Below are 17918 nucleotides of genomic sequence, written 5' to 3' on the forward strand. Positions count from 1 at the left end.
TTAATTAGGACAAATGCGCTGCCATTAATATCTGCCATGTTTGGAAGGAGATGATTCACCCTGTGATTAAAGCCAAACGGAATCTGGAATCTGAGGAGTAATTAGCCCTCAGCGGCTCGTAAGTCTGAAGAAAGCACTATTTATCAGTGGTGGTGCTAATGCAATTACTTCTCCACTGCAGCCTCCTGGACTGATAAATCATAGCCTGAGCATTTGGAGAAGCTATCAATTCAGGATTATGCTTCTCTGAGTCTACAAAGAGAAAAAGAAGGGAAACAAAGGGACAATCAGCTTCTTGATGCCTTTGATTGTATCAAAGCTATGGAGGCCAATGGAATCTGAGCAATTCTGAATCCATTTCCTCACTTTCATAGAAAACTGAGCTTTTACAATGGTCACTGCAGCTCATTGAAATTATGACTTGATTTTTTTTTGGAACTGAATCCAAGAAGTTTTTGTTCAATAAACGTGAAAACTGGGCAGAATGACTTCACTATGTTGAAGCTGAACTTCTAACCTGTGCTTGGTTGGAGCACCTTTCACTTGCTTTTCTTCTGGCTTTGTTTAGGAGTGGATGGTAAGCAGTGTGTTTTGAGGTGGTAGTTCTCCATATATTGTTCGTGTTTTTTTTGTGTATGTGGTTGGGTCTTCAGGTAGAAACAGTCTTGCAAATCAGGAGCACCCTTCCTGTGAGACCTGAAACATGGGTTTGACCATTAATCTACAGCAATAGTTTCCTGTCTCACATGCACCTGTATATCCACCACTCCAATTTTAGAGTTAAGTTGAGGCATAAAGAAGTGAAATAATGTCTGATTCCCTTTGAGAAACCAGGTGCATCTGTGGTGATATTCTCCTCTCGGATAGAAATGTGCCTTTTTGCATAAGGGATTTGTCCTCAAGACTTCCAATTCCCACCTTCTTAATAAAAAGCTGATGGAACTGAATATCTTGCAGAGCAAGCAACCCCTGTCTCTTCTTCATGGTGCTCCATAGGTGCCCCTTTGCAATTCTGAATTACACATCACCGTACCACATTATAAGCTCAGCTCCATCACAGAACCTGGGCTTTTCTTAGGGTGCTTCCAACTGGGGCCATGACATGCAGGGCCACGCACCTTTCCTTAATGATATTTCTTAATCCCTTCCATTTCCTGTAATATGGAATAGACCAGCCAATAAAATGTTGAGAGGATACCTGTGGGAATATGATATGCTAGGAGCTGGCTGCTGGGCTGAGCCGTATGGAAATATCTTGCCCCCTTGCACTAGTTAATGTGGTGAGTGTGCATTTAAACCTGACTCCTTGTTCCTGAATGGAGCCCAGATAAACAAGCACAGCTGAGGGGAGTACAGTGAAGACCGGACTAGATGAAATCTTCCTTTGCACAGCTGCAACCAGCTGATAGAGCTGTTCTGGGATCATTCTCTATTCATCCTCTCAGATGCAGAAATTTGTGTCAAGACCCATACTGTCTCCCACGCTAGCTGAAATACTAGCCCTGTTTTATTTGCTGTTGTGGAAGCAACCTTGTTGGAGATGAAATCTGCGTAGGGTGATAGACGTGTTCCATATTTTTTGTTGACCACATTTATAGCTACTTTCCATGATATTTCACATCTACTGTGTGTGGGCTAGAGATGGTGGTAGGGTTAAATGTGTAGCAGCAGGATAAAAATGAAACTTTTCCTTCAGATTCCAGGCAGGTCTTCATTTAGGAGCCCAGCAAATGAACAACATTTGGGATGTTCTTGTGGGCAGGTGTTAATTAAGGCTTTAAAGCAGATGGGCAAACAAAGACAGACTGAGATTTCTTGAAGGAAAAGATAACAGATAAAATTATGTTAGCAGCTGCTGTGTTGCATTTGTTGACATGTTGGCTGACTATGGTACATGTCACGGTGGAACAGCTCCAGCATCAGTGGAAGAATATTGATTTTTAGAAGCTAAAAGAGAAAAATCTAATGTTTCCCTTGGCTGCTGGAAAAATTCTAATTACCTTCTGGTCCTCTGATAAGGAAGAACCTGACATGAGATGAACAATTTTCTAAGATTTTTTCTAGCACATGTCCTTGATACAGCTAGTGAATTACAGATGTTATTTGTTTATATTTTGGTTTTCATGGACAGTTTGATCCTTATTTTTACAGTGTAAATGTAGTGTAGCTCTGATCACTGGAAAGTAGTTTACCACTCTAAGCCCAGATCTGTCAAACCTTTGCTCTGGTATATTGTTCCACAAACAGCTTGCTATATATTAAATTCTTCCACAGAGCCCTGTGAAGATCAAATGGATTAAGTCCAAATTCAGAAAACTGGATAAAAATCAGTGTTTAGATAAACACTTGTGTTTAAGAGTCACGATAGTAGATAGTTAATTTTTGAGACAACTGTAGCATTACAATTAGAGCTTGGAACCACATGGTGAAGTATGCTGTAGGCTAACAGTGTCACTGGCAATATTAAGATTGTATACTTTATACGCATTGCCTACTAGAACTCTTCGGGTGCAGAAAGGTGGTAGTGAAGTCCTAGTATCCACTGGTATTAATTGCATATTATAAAATTGGCTTCAGAGGGGGGAAAAAAACAGAACAAGAAGTGGGATAAAATGACCCATTGCCTTTTCTATGTAATATACTTCCTTTGGTAAGCACGAGTACATCAATTTCCTTTTGAGAAGGTCAGTAGTGGGAGCTATTGGGTTACCAGGGACATGGATTTCAAGAGACATTTGAAGTGTAATTGCTTGACTGGTTCTGGTTAGCCACAAGGTTGAGTTTGTGAAAAGGCTGCAATGGGGGGAGGGAAAAAAAGGGCCATGACAAGTCAGGATTGTCTTGATTTAAAAAAGAAAAGGGATTTTTCCCTGTAAGTATGAGGAGCCTCTGGTTCCTGGTGCTTTTGTTTGAGGATCAGCAGGACAAAGGGAGAGATTAGTAGAATTGTTCCCCATTATGAGTGCCTGTTGCATAAATCCCTACTCTTCAACCCATCCCAAGCACTCCTTTCCCCTGTTCACAGAAGCATGGATAGGGAGAGGTGCTGGGGATGAAAAGGAAAGGACTCCACCCAGCCCTTAAGACGACCAGCTGGTTGCTTATTTATATTCTGTGGTTTGAGCCAGTGTTAAAGCCTTTGCTGACTTTGCAGTGGTAAATAATACTAACGAGCTGAAATGTCGATACCTCATAAAGCTGGGGATGTTTCAGTAATGCACGATGGGAAGTGCAAGTGAGACTGGCTTTAGATGTAATCTGGACACTCAAACACGTTTCATAAAGGCTGAGTTTATTTTTTTCCCCTCCCCGGACCCTCTTTGTCAATTGGAAAGGCTGAATGGCTTCAGACAAAGACAACAGTCTCTTCCCATTCGTCATTCCTAGCTGCAGTGCTAGTGTAAGCAGTGCTGGGCTCACGTTTTAACTGCAGTCACTTGTTTCCCACATGTTTGGCGAAACATTCAAAGACTTCAGCCCAAAGTGAATTCTGAGGAGGTGTTGAAGCAGAAGTCCTGAAAATGGGGCTGAAAGGAACTCAGATGCGTGGCTGCAGAAATTCTAGTAACTTTAAGCGACATTTATTTAAGAACCAGGGCACCTCTGCTGGCCTTAGGGTACAAATGAACCTATTTAATATTTCCTTACCCAGGAATCTCAAAATACTCTACATCACTGAGTGGAGTAAGCATTTATAGAATACTCTAGGTGTTTTTTGGTCTTTAATTCTTTACTGGTAATGATCCCTATATAGATCTTCTGAAAGTAACTTTCAGTAAGCAGGAATTGGGGTGTTCTGTTCATTTCCAACTTTGTTCTAGAGGTCTCTGGTAATCTCAGTCAGTGCTTTTTCCCCTTTTTATTTAATTCCTCAAATAACGCCTGTTTTGTTAAATTCCTCCTGAGGTTGGACTTGGAAGCATTAGAAGTGTTGAACAGAACTACCTGAGCAGACTGAGAATTTTGGGGAGAACTTCCTCTTAAGAGACTCGAATCCCTTTCCTGGAGCTGCAGAGAAGTTTTCATCACTGTAGTGAGCCTCCTTTTGCTTCCCTCTCTATTAGCCTGGGGTTTATTCATCACGAAGGGGTTTCTTCTGTGTAATGTTTTCTTCACACCTGCAAAAATAATCATTCACCACTGTTTTCTTTAACTTGCTTATTTTCCCAGTTTCTTGGGAGGAGTCTGAAATGTTAGTCTGCTTTCTTAAAAATCCAGCTTCATGCCAAAAGCATGAGGTGTGCAAATGTGGGTTTGCAGCGTAGAGGCTAGCTGCAGAACTGCTGGCTGGTGTGCAACTTCCTTGCTTTGTTGCAATTACTGTGTGAGTCCAGTGTGCAAGTGTGTGCTTGGACTGCTGAGTTACGAGTCCAACTTTTGTGAAATACAGGCTTTTAAGGGGGGAAAAAAAACACCCTTGGAACCAAGTGTTTGTACAACTGGTTAACAGTTCTGTTGTCCTCAAAGGAAGCTAGAGAGTCTATTATTTGTTCCTTCTTGTTTCCATGCAGCACATCATATAGTAATTTCTCTTTGAAAATAGCTTTGCACGTACGATTATGCACGTTGTGTTGACTGGATGTCAGTGACATCAGCACCGTACCACCAGCCCCTGTGACCAGAGGGACCAACTGATCGCCTTGTGCAGAAATTACTCTTCGTGTTCCCATCCCTGGAAGTCCTTCTGTTCTTCCCAGCTGCCTGCTGCAGTTCACTTTGCTTGGTGGGCAGCCAGAGGTACCCATAGTGTGCTTTCCTGGTCTGTAGTGTTACATTCCTTTATACTAACATGTCAAGGTGCAGGATTAAACGTACTGTATATGCAAGAGCTTCAAGACAGTTGCAGAATAAGGTGCTTTATATCACTTAGCACCTGCTGTCAGAGCTCATTAAGCTTGCAGGTCCTGGTGACTTCATTCCATCTCTCTGAAACAGTGTCATCCAGACCTTACAAATAGAGCACAGACAGATGTAGGGACCTGCCTGAAGAGGCAGAGCACAGGGCATAGAGCCTTATATTTGCTTTCTTTCCCCTTTTCTGTGGGCACCCTCAGCTCTGCAGGGCCTCTCAGCATCCAGTAACCACTCTGAGGCTGCAGTGAGAATAAACTGTGTGCTGTTGAGCCTGACAAGAGCCCTGCTAGAATACTCAGCTTGCTCATTAATAGCAGATGCCCATGATGGTTGGCTTGTTTTCAGAGGAAGCCAGCCATCAACACTCAGCAGCTCTGTAAATACCACCAATGCTGCAGATGCCTTCCAACAGCATCCAACATGCCATATTGGGCCTTTGAGCCCAGGAGCTGGTTGCTGTTTTCTCTCTGAGCATGGTCTGGTTGCCTTCATTGTCAGCCCTGCATAAATAGATTAGCAACTGCCCTTTTAGCAGGAGGGAACGTGGCAGATGGTTTAGGAGGATTGTGATAGGAGTGGGCTGAAGGATCTTTGCAAATATCAGCATTCCCTCCTGTTCAAATGAATGGCTTGGGTATTATTTCACTACTTGGCCTGTTTCATCTGCTGGAAAATGAAGAAATGTGAATTTCCTGTTCAGTGCTTCACTCTTTGGGTGGGTGAGAATCAGAAAATGTCCTTCTAGGGTCTATCATCACAGGGTTTTCCATGTCCCCATTAAGAGCTGGAGGTGGAGGCTGGAAGAGTAGGAGGTAGGGGCGAGAAGGCCAGGGACATGCACATGATTTCTTTCCCAGCTAAAAAAAAAAAAAACAGCCTCTGATGCTGTTGTGAGCCATTGGCAACCTCTAAGTGTTTCAGTTTGGGACAGTCAAGATGGAGACTCTACAGTGTGTATTCATCACCTGGAAAGTATGGACCTAAGGAATAAACAGAATCACTCCATTGGGAAATACCAAGTACAAACAGAAGATTTATTTTCCATCTTCAACCCATGTATCACGTATGGAAATCATATGTATGCCATTTGCCACCCTTTCTTCTCCTAAATGAATCTTTTAAACAGAGATTCCCTAACACCATATGTGCTGGTCATGAATCCCTTCCTATCTGTCCTCTGCACTAAAGCCTATTAAGATCAATAAAGTTGTTCTGGAAGATGAATTCACTTACGTGAGTGCCTCCTGCAGCCCCGGAGACCTCAAAAAGCTGTTTGTCCCAGCAGTGCCAAAGTGGTTCCTAAGATTCTGACATGGCAGGGGAAATAAATTCTGACCTTAGACTAGGTAAATCGAAGTGAACATTAAGGGCTCTGATCTTCTTGCTCCATCTTGTCTTCTAGCCCAGGGATTTTGTTAATAATTCCAGTTTAGTCTGGTGGCTTTGCCTGAGGCCTGGGATATGAAAGCTTTCTCTCTCTGTATGGCTCCAGTAGAAACAGCAGTTTATTATTTTCTACACCTCACTGGAAAATAACAGGCAAGGCATCTTGAGGAGTTTACATTCAAATGTTTGGCTGGTCTTATTCTGGCTGAGAAACTGAAAACTAAAAATCACAAGTAGAAATAATACAGGTTGGGGGAATTTTAAAACTCAAATCTGCCCACACTGACTGCCAAAACCCCCACCTAGGCATTTTTCAAGACATACCTATGGAGTCCAACTGCTTAAGGATCTGAAAATAGCACTGCAGTGAGGAGATGTGTATGCATTTACACTAGCCTGAAATACGTGCTCTTACTATGCTATAACACTATAGTTACTCATCTAAATATTTATCATAGTATTTGGAACTGTATATAAGTCTATTTTTCTTTACCCACTTAGCTGGTGATTTTCCCTTCTGTGGCATACTTTATGCTATGATTCAATAGTTAAAATAGTTAATTCACCAAAATGGCACCAGAGAGAGTGGATCCTCTTAAATTTATGCTCCTTGTTACATCTCCAGACTGCATTTTATGTAAGATACTGTAATGACAATTGCTTTCTTTTACTCTGATTTTCTCGGATCATGTGCTGTGCAGCAGGTAGTCTGTTCTGTGTATGTACTGTAATGTGTGAAGTCCTGGGGTGAGCAGGGCTTCTTATTTTTCTCATGATACAAGGAAAAAGCGGTGAGAAACCCTCAACTTCCCAGTGAGAGAAAACCAAGTTGAGGACAGTTCGGAATTTATTTTGACCTGTAACTCTGCACATTTCATATCTGAAATGTTAAAAGAAGGAAATGCACATTAACTCACTTCTGTTACGGGTATAACTATTTTCTACTGTTCATCTATCTTTCAGCCAGTAGTTTGGGGAAATCTGTCTGTATAATTAATATCATCTGATTTATGTTAATCAATTATGATGTCTGTCTGACTACGAGAAATGATTATTATGCACACATGTACTTACCTTTCACGTAAGGCCTCCAAACTGTGCTCACTAGAGCCAGACAAAAGAGTGCTACGCTTTAATGCCTGGGCTTGACAAACGGCAGATATGCTCAGGAAGGAGCTGGAAATTGAAGAGTCAGTTCCTCCTGCCTCTTGAGGATGAAGGGGATGAGAAGAATAAAAGATAATAGATGCAAGACAAAGAAAGGTTACAAAGGAGGCTAAAAGGGCAATTCTTCTGTCCTTGTTCTCTTTAATGGACACTCTGGCCAGCAGTCTGTGTGGGATGTCCAAGGACTGAGCATCAAATGGATCTTCTAGTTTTTTTTTTTTTATAATGTGGTCTGTCAAGGCAGGCTTAAAGCTAGAAAGGAGGTAGGAAATGACTATGAGCTTTTGTTGCTCCTGCTGCCTCTCTCCTGATGGCTGCCAACCCAGAATACTTCAGTGGAGCTAAACACATTTCAATGACTGCTATTTTTAATAGAAAATGGATGTCACAACTCATTTTGCACTTTGCGTTGACCATGCCTTGTTTTATCTACAATTATTTAGAGTAGTGCTGAAGACAGCCTTGTGAGATGTGCGGTCTTTGCAAATTGCAGTATGAATCTAACTTCAAGTGACACTTGGCAAACAAAGTAAGCATTCACTTGGGAATCCACTTCATTGTCCATACATATAGAGGGTCTTGCACTCCCAACACAGAGCAGAGACAATGCCTTGCCACAGACTGTGATGATAGGATGGAGGCTTTGAGTTACAGATGGGAGCAGGCTCAGTGCACCCTCCATGCTGCCTGATGTTTATGTGAGGAAACATTCAGATATGTCTGTAGAATTTCTGTTGGGTTGAGGGGATGAGGTAAATGAGAACCTATGAAATAGAAAAGGAGAAGGCCAGGTGTAGTCTCAGAAGCACGGTTATCTTCCATAAACTAGTTAGTTTTGAATTAGGATAGGCCTAGAGGTGCAAGTAACTTTAAGGTTTGATTTCTCATGTAGTACTTCACCTGATTGATACAATCTGCAGGCTGCCAAACTATGCAGACTGAAAATGGCAATAATTATCCTTAACTCTTGTTAAAGACATCATCAGGCAAGTGAGAGAACCCAGAATGTGAACATCTGAATTAAATCTAGCCTGCATGAACAAATCTTCTCCTGAATGTAATGGAATCTGTGAATTTCCCTCTAGTGTGCAGGTCACTTCAGTTTGTGCTCAGAGTGGTTAGTTTTAATTTCCTTGATGATAATTTTTTTTGATTTTTTTTTCCCTTTTTGAGGAGGTAAAGAGAGAGGATGTGAGACTGGGTTGGAGGCAGGTTACAAGAAATAAAAGCTACAGAAGGAAATGTCCTTCCTGTGCTGTAAAATGGGAGAAAAAAACCTTACAGCTGAAAGGGAGAATGACTTTATAATGGGCTGTCAGAAAGGAAATTGTGCTACTCCTGGAGTTAATCAAAAGAGGAGTGTAAGGAGGAGAAATGGCCCATCAGACAGTGTGCCAGTCTGAGAATGACACGTTGGGAAGATGTCAGACACAGATATACTCACCATGAGGAGGATAAAAGAGATGATACCATCTTTTCTCAGGTGAAATCAAAATGCATTCTTTAAAAAGTGTGTGGAGCAGTTTTATTTCTTCATTTAAGGAAATGCTACTTGGAAAATAAAGCCAAGGAAGAGCTGTTTGAGGCTTTCCTTTGGCCGCTGTGACCGTGAAGAGATGTGGCCAGGAGCTGCCAGCAGTGGAGCAGGGACAGAGGCTGCCAGTCCATTCCCTGTGTCCCACCTTGTGTATCCTCTGCCTTCCAGCCTGTGACACACTGGTGCTAGCCAAGTCTGCACCTCTGGAAGCCCCTCTGCTCAGACCCCTGAGCAGACTTTGCACTGGTCAGTTCTGTTGTATTTTTGCAGGCTGTATGTGCTGGTGGAGAGCTTGGCCAGCAGAGGCTGAAGCCTACCCAATGTATCTTGAACTTTCAGCTATAATCCTGCACCTCCCTTCTGGCAGGACTTTTTATAGGACTTTTGCTTTCCCCCAGCCTTATTCCTCCTGAAACCTCCTTCCCCCACTAACACCTTAGGCTGGCTGGGATCCTGAGGTTTCTCTCTTCCAAAGGAAGGATCTGGCAGGAGAAGGGATTGTCCCTGGGAGCCAACTTGGTGGCGGCTTTAGCCATTAGGAGAGTCCTAAATTAAGAAGTTTTGCTTGGTGTTTAGGCCAGGATTTCATAATTTTCTGGTTTTATTAGTTTGTTTGTACTTCCTTAGCCCCTGGATGATAGATTTTAAACCACGGCCCCTGCTGCAATCCATCTCTGCTCTTTTTTTAAACTGTGCTGTTTGGCTCAGTCTTATCCCATTAGACTCTCTGCAGAATGTCTAAAAAGCTGTAAAGACTAGGAAAAGAAAAAAATAAAGAGGGAAGAAAACCTTCTCTTCCTACTTTTACCTTCCAGAAATGTTAGCTTAAGTGCGCATGGTCCAGAAACAGGGGCTTTCCAAGACAAACAGGCTGCATTATCACACCAGACTCCCCTGGCAAGGAATGAACTTTAACAGCCTGAAAACATATTTTTACGCGGATGGGGGACAAATAGTTGCAAAGCAAACACTGAGCGTGTTCACAGGTGCTGTGCTCCATTGTGCTGCCAACCAGATGTTCTGTGCTGGGACGCTGCCCTGGCCTTTTCTGGGATGAAATGTCACTCTTTGGGTGAAGTAGAGCAAAACTGTGTATGATTTCCTAGAATGAGCATTTAATTTGTAAGCTATTAATATAGCTGTGTCTTTGTGTTGGGCAGGACACCAGTCAAAATAAACATGTAAAATTTGACCTTTAGAAAATTAACTACCATTGGACCATAAAAATCCGGACTTGCTACAGCAAGTTGTGGTGCAGTTGAGTATTATGGCAGCGCTTTTAAGAGCAGTCTTGCTGTATGTCGCTGTGGGGTTGTGAGGATTTGGGGGAGCTGTCTGTGCACAGCATCTCATCTGAGTGTGTGGGGTTTGAGTTGTGCTAAACACGTCTGTGAGCATCTCAAATGTTTTCTCTATTTTCTGCAGGCTGGATGTGGGGAAAATATCTAAACACAAGATGTATGTTATAACCCCTGATCCAGTAGGGATGCCTGATTGACAAGCACTAGGATTGACTAGCCAAGAGAACAGATTTTGCCAATACAGATACTTTTGGCTATGCAGTTGACCCTCTCTGCACGGGGGACTGAGCACAGCTATTAACTGCTGCATTGGATCAGGGAATCCAGTGTCCTGTTTCTGATTTGGTGTCCAATGTGTTGCTTTCCATTTCTAGTTTTCTTTTTGATAGAGAACCAGTTTGTCAGCAAAATCAGATTAAATTCAGCCTCTCCCGTCTCAACTGAAGTGACTGGAGTATGAGTTCTCAACCTGTTTGCTCCCAGTGGCTGGCTTTCCCTATCACAAGGTTAATCCTGCAGCATCCTGATTTTCTGCTCATTCTGAGGGAGCCTGCAACCTGTTTTGCTTGCACAGAAACTGGCATGATCTCAACTTCCCCCCCCTCCCAGAATTAACATCACTTGCCTCCTTCCTGTGTTATCTGTAGTGGGATTACACCTGCTCCTTCTTGCCTGATGTGACAAAGAAGGCTCCACTTCGTTTTTACAACTGTTGCAGGGGCCACCACAAACTGACTTTATCTTCCCTTTTTAATGGATGCCTTGTACTTGAAGCAGCACCACTAATTGACAGGAATTCAGAAGAAGCGTACCCATGTCAAATGCTGTCTGCTCTGGAACCTCGGTAGAATATTAATAGCCATGCCTACCTCTTATGTGATGTATTTAATCCATAGCTTGGACGCCTCTGCTGCTCTGCTCTTGTGAAGACAGGCTGTGAGGCTGACGGGAGCAATTCTCATTTGTGCTAGCAGCTCCTCTTGAAGATTTTCCTCTGAGATGGCACAAGCCAGATTGTCACGTATGAGAAAGCTACATTTCACTCCTAGCAACAAATGGCATCCTGGAGTAGATGTAAATAAAAATGGCCCTCACAGTTCCCAGAGTAATGTAAAACAGCCTTAAATGAGAAATCTTCCCTCTGAGAGGGAAGATGCTCAGATCATAATGAAGCGCTGTGGTTGTACCTACCCCCAAACACTTGAACACTGTCAACTTCTTTCCAGTTAATAAACCATTTATGTGGCCTGCTTTTAACACAGAGCAAAATATTTTTCAGTCAACTGTGATATATAATTATATAGCTGACATCAAACACGAGCAGATACCAAGTCAAAGGAATGAATTCGGTCCTGTTCCTGTAATTCCATTTCCATGTTAGCAATTTTCCCCCTCTTTAAATGGTGTTTTTATTGAATGCTTCAAAGGTCAGCTTGGACATTCAGAGAAAATTTGTAACTCAGATTGCTTAGTATTCTCTCATACAGCACAGCCCTACATTACTCGGTGTCAGCAAATTAAGGAAATGAAAGTTGTGGCCAAGGATTACAATAGCACTGGTGTTAACCTTTTATAGCATATGGCATCCTATCAATTCTAGCCACAGGAGAGAACTTGCTGTTCACATAGAGCAAGTGGGTGTTGAAGTTTTTAATCTAAAAATGAAATCTTGCCTCTAGGAGAGGAATATAAAGACCATAGATCTTCCTTGCTGCTGGAGAAACCCCTTGAGTAGTTGAGACCTTTTCAGCCACATGTTCTTTATTCATTCTTTTTTCCCTTCTCATGCAGGCATAGGGGTGTCTATTCTGCTTGACTAGAAAGGCAATAGTCGAGCACAGAGATACATGGATGCCCATATATTCACTAGACTGAGAGCCTGGGAAGATGGATGGATGACCTACAAGCTTTTCTTATTTGTAAAGCCCTCACTTTTCAACAAGGTCTAGTAACACATGCTCACCTAAAGTCAATTTTTCCATGTACTGCTGGGGAGGGTAATGAGATTGCTCAGCTGTTTGAGTACCTTGCTGGATGGAGGTCAGAATTAATCAGGCTGTAATTATTCAGGTGAACTGAATTTTAACTTAAGTTTGCTTTATGCGATAGTAGCTATATGCTTGTTCAAAGCACCCCTGATTCCACTTGGCCAATAAAAATTGATTGGGCAGTTTCACTTCATTGCTACTCAGTGTTGTTTTTTGATTTTCAAGGGAGTGTTTCCTTTTCCTTTCTTTTTCTGACAAGCCTTGTGAAGAAAAGCAGTTCAAAAGCTCGTTTTCACCCCAAATCACAGCAGTATATATCACACATTCCTGGAAGGGCTTCATTTTGGTCTCTAAACTTATACTAAAAGCAATACAAAAATGGTTCTAAAAAGTTGTCAGAAACTTCCCTGGGGGGGCTGTGTAATAGGGTCAGAGTTTATTTGGTAATGCTCTTTCAGTGGATGGTCCAAAGATTAGGAATTAATTTAGCTGGCACATGAGTAATTGGGTTGAAAGGAAACTAAAGGCAATGATTCTACTTATCAGGTCCTACCACTGTAGGATATGCTTATTCAGTTGGTTTTTTATTTCCCTGGAACTGGGTTAAAGAAAAGGGTGATATTTGTAGCTAGGCAGGTGACATACAGGCCAAAGAGCCTATTTGTGCTGTTATGACTGGATGCCTGAGCTTAGATAGTCTGCAAGTGCTTCTTTGGAGGGAGAGGATCTCCTGTAGACAGGATTTCATAGCAACCAGCTTCACCTCCTGCTTTGATTCCTCTTTAAAGGAGGCTGCTTTGTACTTCCCTGCACAACAGCACCTCAGCGGGTAGGAGACTTGTGGTTATAGTTGGACTATGTTTAACATACCTTCCTGGTCCTGAAAAAGGATATGTCTTAATGGTAGTGTGGGCATGCCCTCTACTACCCAGTCAGCCCTACCCGTTTGCTGTGTTGGGAAAAGTGCAAGCCATGCTTTCAGTCTCTGCATGCAACAATGTCCAGGCTATAGTAAAGTGTACAGAGGTGCTTAGAGCTGAATGGTGGACCCAGAGTACTGATCCTGGTGTCTTAATCCTTGGAAAGTATTTACATGCTCAGTTAAGCCCTTCTATTGTTAAAAGTATTGCAGAGACAAATCACTGTGCAACATACCTGGGGTTATGAGGCTGGCTCCTTGTTTAAGCAGGCTCTTGCAGCGAGGATGAAGTGGTAGGGTCAGAGTTTGGCTTGGTTGGATGTGGTGAACTGGAAATGGTCCCAGGCAAGCAGAAGACTGAAACTGGGAGATGATTCATGTAACCGGGAGGTGAATCATACTTTAAATAACCCCACCAAAATACCCATTTTCTACATTTGTTCTTTTGGAGTCTGAGCTAGAGGTTGCTGTCCCCAGCTACTTGCTGCAGAGCCCCTTGCATGTTGCTCCCATGCTTGTTCCTTAGCTTGTTTTAATCAGAATGGTCCAGTTTGCTTAAACTCTTAAAATATGAGCTCCTTTTGACAGGAAGGACTTAGCTGACAAAGGAGCTAAAAAAGTCCTGCAGAAGTAGAGCTGGAATGTGCTGAGGATCATAAATTTTTCAGCTCACACAACCATAGCAAAAAGATGAGGATTCATAAGGAGGTGGCTGAATTAGCCTTGAAAAACAGGTTTATTTCTATTTATGGATTTTAGAATTGCTAAGTCTAGATGTGTTACATTTTTTCATATAAAGAAATGTTGACAAATTCAGTTTCTGAATACATTTTTAGCTGCCTTGCAGTCTCTTCAAGTATGCATAAAAGGACCTAACCCCAGTACTTTAAAAGTAAGGAACATTAATATTTCAGAAAAATAGTTTCGTAAACTGTTGCACTCAACAGAAAATAATAGAATTTCAGGCAAGCTGGTTAACTGACAGAGGCATTAATTTGGGACTCCAGTAACTAACGCTGGATTCAGGCTTGAAATGGGAAACGCCCAGATAATCGGAGAGGGACTTGTGTGCATGGACTCCTGAGGCTGGACACCACTTCAGAGGTGACTTTATGGGACATTCAGTGAATCCCTGGATACCCAAACTGTTCTGTAAGGTTTGACAGGCAGATAACATTAGTGGTGTCAGGGGTTGCATCAGATAACATCTGTCTCGCACACGGAAGCCAGCGTGCTGGGTCAAAGTTAAACACAATGTATAGCTGCCAAGATCAGGGGATGGAAATTACGTCTCATGCTGGACCTTTGGGACATTATCCCTACATTATCCCTTTCTTTATAACAGTAGGTCTGGTCTGTGGAAACACAGAGTTACTTCTTTTTAGTGTTTCTTTTAACTGAGAGGAATAAGTCTTGATTGCATCAGAAATACAACTTCATGCTAGGCAGGATTTGCAGAAGTGAAGCTGACAGGAGGCGGCCGGAGTACAAATTAAAAATGAAGCAGAGCAGCCTTTTCTCATTCCACCAGCTCAGAAAGATATTGAAAGTAAACTGCTGGCAAGTAGACAGTGAAAAGCAAATTAGATTTGGGACCAGATGGTGTAGATCAGTATAATACAAGTTGATGTCAATAAAGTGGTATGATTAATGCTGCCAAGAATATCACTCATGATCTTTTTCAATTTCAGGTGTTATTTGCAGCACAGGTGAGGCAGTTACACAGACACATACACAGATCATTTTGGAAAGTGGGATTTAATTGAATGTCTGTTCCAAGAGAAAGGGCTAGGCCTGCATCCAGATTTATTTGGAAACGTGTGCACCCTGGAGCCTGTCCTGGAGGCGGGAATCTGGGGCTGAGGAGGGAAGAGAGCAGCACATCTGTGTGCTCAACCTCCGTGAAGGACTTGATCCCAAGTGCTGCAGGCTTCCTCCCTGGGAAGGGGCCTGCCATGACTTTGACTTGGTGCTGAGTAAATGCGAGAGCCTCACTTGACTGCGTGTGGTTTGCATGTCTGCATCCTCGGAGCCCTTGGAAGGGCTCTGAAGGATTTCGATTTGCTCGCTGCTTGCTCTGGACAATTCCTTCAATGCTGCCAGCAGCCTCCCTTTCAAGGGCAAAATATTTACCCGACATGCAGTTCTCATTTGACTTCAGTCAGAATGTGGATGATTACTTATGTAAATACTGTTGCAGAAATAGGGCATGCTTGTTCTTAGAGTTTTTTACGTAGTCTAAAAGAGGAAGAAATAGGGAGTCCCGCAGGAGAGGTCTTTTTCTCTGACAAAGACTTAATGTATATCGTAACTGTTTACCTAAATCCCTGGGTGTTTCCAGATATGTTCCTCAGGGATTAACTTGGTGTGCACTTGGTTATGGTCCAAATTAATAGAAGATTTAGCTTCAGGAGTATCTTCATGGTGTATTTTATAATTAAACCATTAGTATTAATTGTTGATAAGAGTCATTACCCATTCTGTGTGCCAATTAAAACATGACTTTTTTTATTGTATTAAATACAAGTAATAACTTCAGCACCAGATTAAGTTATAATAATCTGCTCTTGTGTATGCTGTTAAAAATGCTTGGACTGACATTTTTGTTTATATGTGTATTAAAAAAAATTTTAAAGAATGGACAGAATCTGTACTTTACATACCAGTTTATGGGTTAGTGTCTGATATCTGGTTGGTATGTATTAGGATATTGGATGTAATTTCTATATATTTTGTATTGTTTTATTAATTATATATTGCTGCTCAGTAAATGAGTGCACTTGTGGAGTGTTATGTTATCAACATTGGTTTACTCTTGTCAGAACAGTGGATTCTGATGGCCTCTTAATATTTAATATAAATATCAACAGAAAAATGTAATTCATGTGAAATAAAGGCCTCATTGTTAGTGGATTAGATATGAAAATGCAAAATAGACCTGTAAAAGATGACCGACAGAATGGAGAATATCTTCAAACAAGTCACGTTGTCTTGTTTTTCAGGAAAAATCTGTTGCTAAGGGTCAGGGCTTCCTTAATGAGCTTGAATGTGCAACCAACATCTTTTTGCATAGTGGAACTTTTCTTATTTTTCTTAAATGTTAATTGGTAAGGAATTTGAGAAACTTCAGTTCAGGAGACAAGCACCAGTCAGAAATGAATGCTGCTTTTACCCTTAGGCGGGCATGAAATAGGCTAATTCTGAGTATTTAGATGCATCATTCTTGTTCATTGCCACAGAAATTTAGATACCTAAATAGAAATTAAGAGCTTAAATGCCTTTGAAAATCTCATCCTCATAGATGAATATCTTGTTCTATAACTGCCTTTCAAAATATATTTTCAGCGACTTAACATGCAAGTTCTTCATTCTCTGGGTGCATCTTTTTCAGTGTTTCTTGTGCTTATTAACCACATTAGCAATTCCTATTCTTTGTAGCACACCAGGAGTTAATATATTCACTTCCTTTGTATGTGTATAAGCGTGCATCTCCCCTTTGGTTTGTATTGAATTTGAAGCCTGAAGTGATGATCAATGGCTCAGATTATTTCCTTGCTGTCAGCTATTGACTTTCTCTCAGTCTGATATCAGAGCTTCTTTCCCAGGGCGATGCTAGCAGGGTAAAAACAGGAGGAGGGGAGTTGGGGGGGGGGGAGCTGAAGAAAAGCTTGATAGAAGTCTTGCCATTTATCTTAAAGCCTTTTAACTGTGAATGTACATGAAAAATTGCTTGAAAACCGTGGTTTAGGGTGGAAAATCAGGGAGGCTGAAATTTTCTATCAAAAATGTTGAAACAGGGTTAGCTTTTTCTCTTTCCCCAGTAGGGTTATTTATATAATTGTTTTCCTCCTCAACCTTTTTCGAAGTCCAAGTGTTTTGTTAGCTCTAAGGTACCATGCTACTTTGTCCGTGTGGCTTCCCTTCTCTATTGTGGAAGTAATCAAGACCAACATATCTGAACACAGTCCTCCAGGTTCTGGAAGTAAGCTTTTCGTGACTTCTGTCTGTATATTAAAGATGGATTCCTGATTCATCGTTCTTTACTCTATAATGACCTACATGAGTACAGTGACCACAAATTGCTTCTTGGTTTAGAACAGTAGTATTTTACCTCTTTTGCTGAAGATGAAACTAGAGTGTTAGGTATTCAGAGAGGTTATTTCAAGAGGAAGTGAATTTGTCATTGGAGCACTCATAACTCCATTTCTTGCTGTAAGAGAAGTCTATTCTGCAGGTCCCAATTTTTTATAGGAAAATGCAAGCATCTTTAGCTACAACTCTTTTAGGCTTTGAATAGTAAGATTACCATCTTTTAAGTGATAGTATGGAAGTGATAGTATTGATATGGATTAGAACAGAATCACAGAATTGTTAAGGTTGGAAAAGACCATCTGGTCCAATTGTCCACCTAGGGAGAAGATGGGTTAGTGGTGAAATAAGCTGGGTGTGGATGAGTCATTTGAAAGACTGATATCTGACTACAGGAGAAGAGAAGGTTCTGTGTTGGTCAGTGCTCTTGCAACTTGGCTTCTTTTCTCAGCTCCACTGCTTGGGGCTGGGAGACCCCAAGTCAAGAGAATTTGTGCTGACCTCAGCAGACTGGAGTCTTGGCATTGCTCTGAGTCTGAAACATGTGGAAGCAGGCTGCATGTAGCAGCCTGGACACCAGTGTGGGAAGCTGGACAGACAGATGGGATGTCTTGTGGCTCTGAGTCATGGTGCTGAGTGTGAACTGGAAGTTGTTTTTCTGCTGGGTGTCTTGGGGC

At 41.8% G+C, this 17918-nt stretch overlaps 1 long non-coding RNA gene across 1 annotated transcript in view; it reads left to right on the forward strand.

Annotated features, from left to right (window-relative positions):
- Positions 1-17918, forward strand: part of LOC110351235 (uncharacterized) — a 53562-nt gene that overhangs the window by 16053 nt on the left and 19591 nt on the right. Inside the window, exon 2 of the long non-coding RNA XR_002398404.4 lies at positions 3907-4033. This is a non-coding gene — a long non-coding RNA (uncharacterized lncRNA). The remainder of the gene's footprint in view (positions 1-3906; positions 4034-17918) is intronic.

Source organism: Anas platyrhynchos, chromosome 11 (assembly GCF_047663525.1).
Source record: "Anas platyrhynchos isolate ZD024472 breed Pekin duck chromosome 11, IASCAAS_PekinDuck_T2T, whole genome shotgun sequence".
NCBI classification, from domain to species: Eukaryota; Metazoa; Chordata; class Aves; order Anseriformes; family Anatidae; genus Anas; species Anas platyrhynchos.